Genomic DNA, 7,969 nt, shown 5'->3' with positions numbered 1-7,969 from the left:
GCCTTTTACGTATAGAATTGTGGTAGACAAAACGGTATTACCTGTGGTGAGCGTTAACCGAAAAATCCCTATGAAATTACGGCCGCGTTTAAAAGAGGAGTTAGAGAATATGGTTAAATTAAATATCATAGTAAAAGAAGATGGACCGACGGATTGGGTTTCAAATATTGTTATTGTGGAAAAGCCTGTGGATCCTCGTAACCTAAACCGAGCTATTAAGCGAAGTCACTTTCAATTGCCCACACTGGATGAAGTGGCGAGTAACCTTTCGGGTGCGAAATATTTTTCAAAATGTGATGCGAAAAACAGATTTTGGATGATTCGTCTCGATGAAAGTAGTTCGAAATTATGTACGTTTTCAACGCCATACGGAAGATACAGATTTCTACGAATGTCGTTTGGTATAAATTGTGCTCCAGAAATATTTCACAACGAAATGTACAAAATATTTAAGATGGAAGGCGTAGAAGTTTTCATTGACGACATTTTGATATGGGGGTGTACAAAAGATGAGCATGACAGACGGTTAAAGGAAGTGATGAAGAGGGCGAAGGCTAGCGGTGTTAAGTTTAATAGAAATAAATGTATATTTGGGGTCGAAGAAGTAACATTTTTAGGTCATATTTTTAATTCGATGAGTTCGCCTGACCGCTGCAGAGAATAGACGTATGTTCATTACTTCCTTAAACTAGTAAAAAAGTGACCCGGAGTTCTATAAGTAAGTAAGTAAGTAACAGCCTGTAAATTCCCACTGCTAGGCTAAAGGCCTCCTCTCCCTTTGAGGAGAAGGTTTGGAACATATTCCACCACGCTGTTCCAATGCGGGTTGGTGGAATACACATGTGGCAGAATTTCTATGAAATTTGTCACATGCAGGTTTCCTCACGATGTTTTCCTTCACCGCTGAGCACGAGATGAATTATAAAGACAAATTAAGCACATGAATCAGCGGTGCTCGCCTGGGTTTGAACCCGCAATCATCGGTTAAGATGCACGCGTTCTAACCACTGGGCCATCTCAGCTCGTTGGAGTTCTATACTTTGTGTGAAATATACCTAGCATCATAATTGCATAAACAATCTTTTAAACAAAATAATATCAAAGTGCATGTGACAGTAAGAGGAGCCACCTAACTCACACCCGCGAAAGCAGAGCGATTGCTATTTTTTGACTCGCTCGCACAGTGACCCTGCGTTTGTCGCGTACGCTTATACACGTAAGTTCGTACATCGACGTTATTGTCACGTTATTTTATTGTAAAATTTATTGCGATTGCTGGTTGAAATTATTTAACAAATAATGAGCGTAACACGATCACCTCCTACAACCACTGGTGGTGGATCACAACCAGATCTATCAAAATTACACGTGATTCCTGGATCGCAAATAAGATTTCGCTCTAAACGGAAACAACCAGCTGATCGGGAATGTGAGTGCTCGGAAGAAATTAAACTCATACGCAGTGAATTAACCCGTATTACTACACTGCTGGAATCATGTGCTGCGACTAACTCGCAAATGATGGTACAAATGAATGACTCTATTGGGTCAATAAAAACAGATATTAGTAATCTAAAGCTTTCTCATACCGAAATACAAAAATCATTTGATAACAACATAGCTAAAATCAGCGCTGAAATACATGATATAAAATCGTTAACATCCAGAATCTCATTAGAACACAACAATGTAAAATCTCAATTAACCCAATTAGAAACAAAATTAAATACTGATAAGAAAAAAATAGAATCACTAGAAACTAATATGCAGGAATTAAAAGTAAGTCTGATTCCCATGACCAAGAATAATGACATATACACAAACGAAAGGTTGATTCGCGAAGTACAAGAACGCAAGAAGAGAGAAAATAATATAATTATTATGGGGGTTGCTGAAAGTTACTCCAACATCACGATAGAGAGAAATTTAAAGGATGAGGCTGAAGTACTTAAAATACTGGAGCAAATAGCCACAGACATGCCAAAACCGAAAAATATTTTCCGTATTGGTAGGTATAACCCAGGAAAAAATCGTAAAATTAAAGTCTGCTTTGAAAAGCCAGAAACAGCATTGTCAGTGCTTAAGAGCCGTAATAAACTGCCTAACAATTTAAAAATATTCTCTGACCAAACTCCCACCCAACATAAATTCTACAAACTTTAAAAAACTGAGCTAAACGAACGTATATCCAAGGGCGAAACCGATATAACAATTAAATACGTCAACGGAACACCATCTATCGTCAAAACTCCTCCAAAAAACTCCAATCAACAATAATAAATGACACTATAAGTTACCAAATAGCAAATGTCTATCGAGAATTACGCACTGAAAAGTCACGTTTATTCTTCTTGTACCTAAATGCCCGTAGTATTAAGAAAAAAGGAAAACTAGATGAATTAAAATGCATTTTAAAATCCATATCATCGACCATTCACATCATCCTTCTCTCTGTAACTTGGATAGCTTCCGAAGATCAAGCGAAACAACTACAGATAGAAAACTATACACATTACTATAATTTCAGAACAGACGTTAGGGGAGGTGGAGTATCGGCTTACGTACATAATGATCTACAGCATAGATTAATAGATTCAATTTACCAGGGTGGAAACAACTACCTATGGGTACACATTGAACAATGCGCGGTAGATGTTGGGTTAGTTTACAAGCCTGGTGACACAAATTTTGAACAATTTCTTAAAGACTATGATAGCCAATTACAATTACGTAGAAGATCGATAGTATTTGGTGATTTTAATATCAATTTATTGGAAATAGACAAACGAATAACCAAATATAAACAAATAATACAAGAATCAGGGCATAGGCTGCTGAACAAAATTAATGAATTACACTGCACAAGAGACTCAGCTACAAAAAAATCAATTATAGACCACGTAAGTACAAATTTGAACACGAATAATTTCACCGTTGCTATTATCAACTCATCATTATCAGACCACAAAAACATATATGTTCAATTGAATAAATTCAAAGCTCCAAAAAAAAATACGAACCACTTATGAAGCTATAGATTACACAAAGTTGTACAGTTCCCTAGAGTCCTCGCAATTAATTAACTCAATTGAGAACTATACAGAACTTGAAAATATAATAAAACAATATGTTATGAACTATGAAGAAAGAAAAACCAAAATTTTAAACCACATAAGAGATGATTGGATAAGCTAGGATATTGTAGATGGAATAAGTCAGGGGAATAAAACTAATTATAACGGATGAATCGCGTATATTAATTATTTTTAAACATCCCGACGTTTCGAGCACTTTGCAGTGTTCGTGGTCACGGGTAGACTAAGTCTTAGTCGATATACGCGATTCATCCGTTATAATTAGTTTTATTTAAATGTGTAATAATCGCGAAAATTTAAGACAACATTAAGTCAGGGGAACTTTTTATGGACGCAATACATAAACAATCCCAACAATGAGTATGTAAAAAAACAATTTTATTCAAAGAGAAATGAAATAGGTACGTTGATACAAAATACAAAAGATTCATACTATTACAAACTATTTACAAACAACGCAAGAATCCTAATAAAATTTGGACCTTAGTTAATAAATGATGTAGTAATAAAATAAGTCAAAGTTGTGCTCCCTCTAAAATAATAGTAGAATCAAAAATAATTTCTGATAGAAACGATATTTATAAAGTATTTAACAAATATTTCGCAACAATAGGTTTCCTCTTAGCAAAAAGAATACCAACACAACACCACAACATCCTACACACAATTAATACAATCAATGAACATGAACTTGTAACATTCAAACCGTGTAGCTCTGGTGAGATTGAAAGACTAATAGGAGATCTAGATTCGAATGCAAGTAGTGGTATAGATAAGATTAGCACAAAAGTATTGAAATGTTTATGTAATTTAATATCAAAATGTCTGGCACGCTGTTTTAACAAGCTGATGTCCGAGGGACTATTCCCAGACTCATTAAAGATCGCAAAAATAACACCTATACACAAATCTGGATCTTTAACAAACCCAGAAAATTATCGTCCAATATCTGTGCTACCTGTTCTCTCAAAAATCTTAGAAAAATTAATTCACAACCGCTTAATAATGTATTTGGACTCTTTTGATTTCATTACTGAACGACAATAAACGGCTTTAGAGCTAGAAGTAACACCACTGCTGCAACTGTAGATCTAGTAACAAAAATAAGACAGAATCTAGATAGAAAGAACATAGCTCTGGGCGTATTTATCGACTTAAAAAAGCCTTTGATACCGTAAGTCATAAAATCTTATTACATAAACTTCAAAACATAGGTATCAAAGGTACTGCACTAGAAATGTTAAAATCGTACCTAACAAACAGATTGCAAATCGTCAAAATTGGTGATATACAAAGTAGTGCTTTGCCTGTCACCTGTGGAGTTCTGAGGAGCACGTTAGCAATACTCGGTCGAATCTTTTATTTATGGGTTACTTGGATATTTGAATCACCTTCCGGAACGTGGTTATGTTCATGTAATTGTCATAATCGACTATAATAATAATCAACAAGCGACCCGGCCCGACTTCTCACGGGTGCAATACTGATACTAAATATACTAAAGAATTTGTTTATTTACGACATCACATTGCAAACTTCTAAAATTGTCAGTGTTTCTTTACTATATTGTTCATTTATTATATACACAAACCTTCCCCTTGAATTACACTATCTATTAAAAAAAACTGCATCAAAATCCGTTGCGTAGCTTTAAAGATATAGGGACAGAGAAAGCGACTTTTATAGTATGTATTGACGTAACTCCTAAACGGCTTACAGTTAGGATGCGATTTGGGGCAGAATTTCTTACTGTCTTTAATAAAATTTTGTGTATATGATGTGATGTCATATGATGTATGACATAGCATACGAATAGCTCTTTTGCAAAGATTTTTTACTGAGGTCGATTACAGCTCTTTCGAGGGTGGTACCTCGTAGTTTATGCCGCATGACGTATTAAAACCACATTTCGAAAGTGTATTTTTGCTTTATTCAAAAGTTTCTTTTGAAATTGTCCCCGAACTTATTTCTGATTCATATTAAAGGCACGCTTAATCTATCCATATTAAGAAAAAATAGTTAGTCTACATAAGCTTCACTTAAAATGAAAAAATAAATAAAAATTTTAACAAAAAGCAAAACCAACTTCAAACAAAACACTATTTTCGTATCGCTTCTTTCTTTTGATTGTTGAGGCTTGTGCCCGTGGCTGACCCCGGCTCCAAATATAACAATAACTATAACTGCATTATATAATCGTAAATTGACTTTTAAGTAGTCTAATATTTTTCATTTCATTTTACCTAGGAGGACTATAAAAATATGTTAAATATGCAATTATTATTATTACTTTTTAGTGCATTTTTATTTGTTTTAAAATAGCGTTTTGTTTGAAGTCGGTTTTGCTTTTTGTTAAAATTTTTATTTATACTATATTTTATTCCGTTAAAGAAGTATCTATAAGGCGAATATATTTTTGTTATTGTTGTATTTATCATACTGTTCTCATGTAAGTGAATCTGTCTTTTTGAGAATAAATTCTTAAACCTCAATTCAAACGGGATATCATCAGACAAGGGCAGAGTTAGTGCTATATTAAATATGCAGAAACCAACGGATAAAAAAGGATTGGAAAGATCTTTAGGGGTTACAAATTATTTGTCTCGATTTATACCTAAGTATTCGGAACTGTCGGCACCGTTACGTGAATTAGTAAGGCCCCGGTATTAAAATATTATAATCCTAAAGAAGCGGTGACAATATCTGTTGACGCCAGTGCGCACGGTCTCGGCGCGTGTCTGCTGCAGAGCGGGCGGCCGGTGGCGTACGCGGCACGCACGCTCACTGCCACCTAGCAGCGCTGGGCGCAGATCGAAAAGGAATTGCTTGCGGTCGTATTTTGATGCACGCGTTTTCACCAATTTATTTATGGTCATGATAATATCATCGTGGAAAGCGATCACAAGCCTCTCGAGGTCATAATTAAAAAACCGTTGAATGAAGCGCCTGCCCGTCTTCAACGACTACTTTTAAAACTACAGCATTATGACATTCAATTATTATATAAGCCGGGTAGGATGTTTTTCATAGCGGATACTTTATCGCGAGCTGCGACACAGCAAGGATCAGAAGAAGACATTTGTAAATATTTAAATATTCATACATTATATGAATGTGGAAGCTACACCGGAAATGATGAGAAAGTTAAGAGAAGAAACCCAAAAAGATTTGGTGTTAAAGACTATGTCTCGATATTACAAAGATGGTTGGCCAAATAATAAGAGAGAGACGGATTCAATTGTGAGACAGTACTGGATAGTTTGCAATGAGTTTCACGTTGTTAACGGAATTTTGTTTAGAAGTAATCGTGTGGTTATACCGGAAAGCTCTCTCGCTCGCTACGAAGGGAAATGCTTAAGCGTATCCACGAGGGTCCCATGGGCATCGAAAAATGCCAAAGTTGTGCCCGTGACGTCATGTGGTGGCCCGGAATGAGTGCTGACATCCAGCGCATCGTTGACACTTGCGATATGTGTCAGCGTCACCGCGCGGCCAACCCCCGGGAACCACTCGTACCGCACCCCGTGCCTAAGTTGCCATGGGAAGTTTTAGCGGCGGATATATTTGAATACCAAAATAAATACTATTTACTAGTAGTAGATTACTATTCAAAATTCGTAGAAATAGAGAACCTTTCAAATTTAACGAGTCTAGGTGTAATTAATGTACTAAAAGGTATGTTTTGTCGATTTGGGATTCCAAAAAAACTAGTGACCGATAACGGCACGCAATTTACATCGGAACAATTTAAGTGTTTTTCTAAAAATTGGAGTTTCGTACATGTGAATAGTTCGCCATTATATTCCCGTTCTAATGGTCTTGCCGAGCGTAATGTAAGAACTGTTAAAGCCCTTATGTGCAAGGACTGGCAGCTTGCGTTATTAAATTTTCGTAATACTCTCGTATCTCAGGTGAAACATGGTCTCCAGCACAGTTATTATTTAGCCGCCGATTAAACACGCGATTGCCTTCCGGTGACTGTCAATTAATACCTAAAACAGTTAATCCACAAGTAATTCAAAATAATCGACACAAGAGGATAAAACAATTTAAATCTTACTACGACCATGGAACAAAGAGTCTAATCCCGCTTACAGAAAACGAACCAGTCAGGATGAGATGTAACAATTCATGGATCAAATCGAAAATATTGCGTCCCGCTCAAGGTAATCGATCGTATTGGTTAAAAACAGAAGACTGCGGCGTTTACAGACGTAATCGCCAACACATATTAAAAGTTCCCCAATACGATAATATTAAAAACAATAGTAATCGTATTAACACTAATACTGGCTTAGACTGGGATAGTTTTGATTTCGCGCAAAAATCCACTGGCAGTACTGATACGGCTGTAGGGTCACAGAAAGTACAATCTCCACCACATTATAAAACTACAAGTAGCGGTCGCATTGTGTGTTCGCCTGTACGTTTTGGATATAATCAGACTTGATAAGTAAGATCAGAATTGATATTTACTGTAAATTAAGTTTCCTTCATATATGTATATACAATATTATACAATTTTGTTATTCTAGCTTACTTAAAGTGTTACTTAAGTTTTAAAAGTTTAGATAAATGTGTTATAAAACACGTTCTATTATAATGTGCATACAGTAAAATATATAAATTAAAAGTAATCAGTAAAATTAATAGTGATAACCACAGCATTTATTTTAAAAAACAATAATTTGTAATCACATCATATTATATATAATTATGAAGTATTATATTCCAATACTACATAATGGTACGATTAGTAATATCAACACAAACTTAAGTTAAAACTAAATATAAAACGGAGGATGATACACATACTTAGGATTATACTTATACCTATTACTTATAAATGCTAGTTAAAGTCTTAAATATCTAAT

At 35.2% G+C, this 7,969-nt stretch overlaps 1 pseudogene; it reads left to right on the top strand.

Annotated features, from left to right (window-relative positions):
- The first annotated feature begins 6,445 nt into the window (after positions 1-6,445).
- On the top strand, positions 6,446-7,545 carry LOC124542611 (annotated as a pseudogene).
- The last annotated feature ends 424 nt before the right edge of the window (positions 7,546-7,969 follow it).

The sequence above is a fragment of the Vanessa cardui genome, chromosome W (assembly GCF_905220365.1).
Source record: "Vanessa cardui chromosome W, ilVanCard2.1, whole genome shotgun sequence".
Taxonomy (NCBI): Eukaryota; Metazoa; Arthropoda; class Insecta; order Lepidoptera; family Nymphalidae; genus Vanessa; species Vanessa cardui.
Note: the sequence above shows the minus strand (reverse complement) of the source record. Positions and strands in the feature narration are given on the sequence as shown.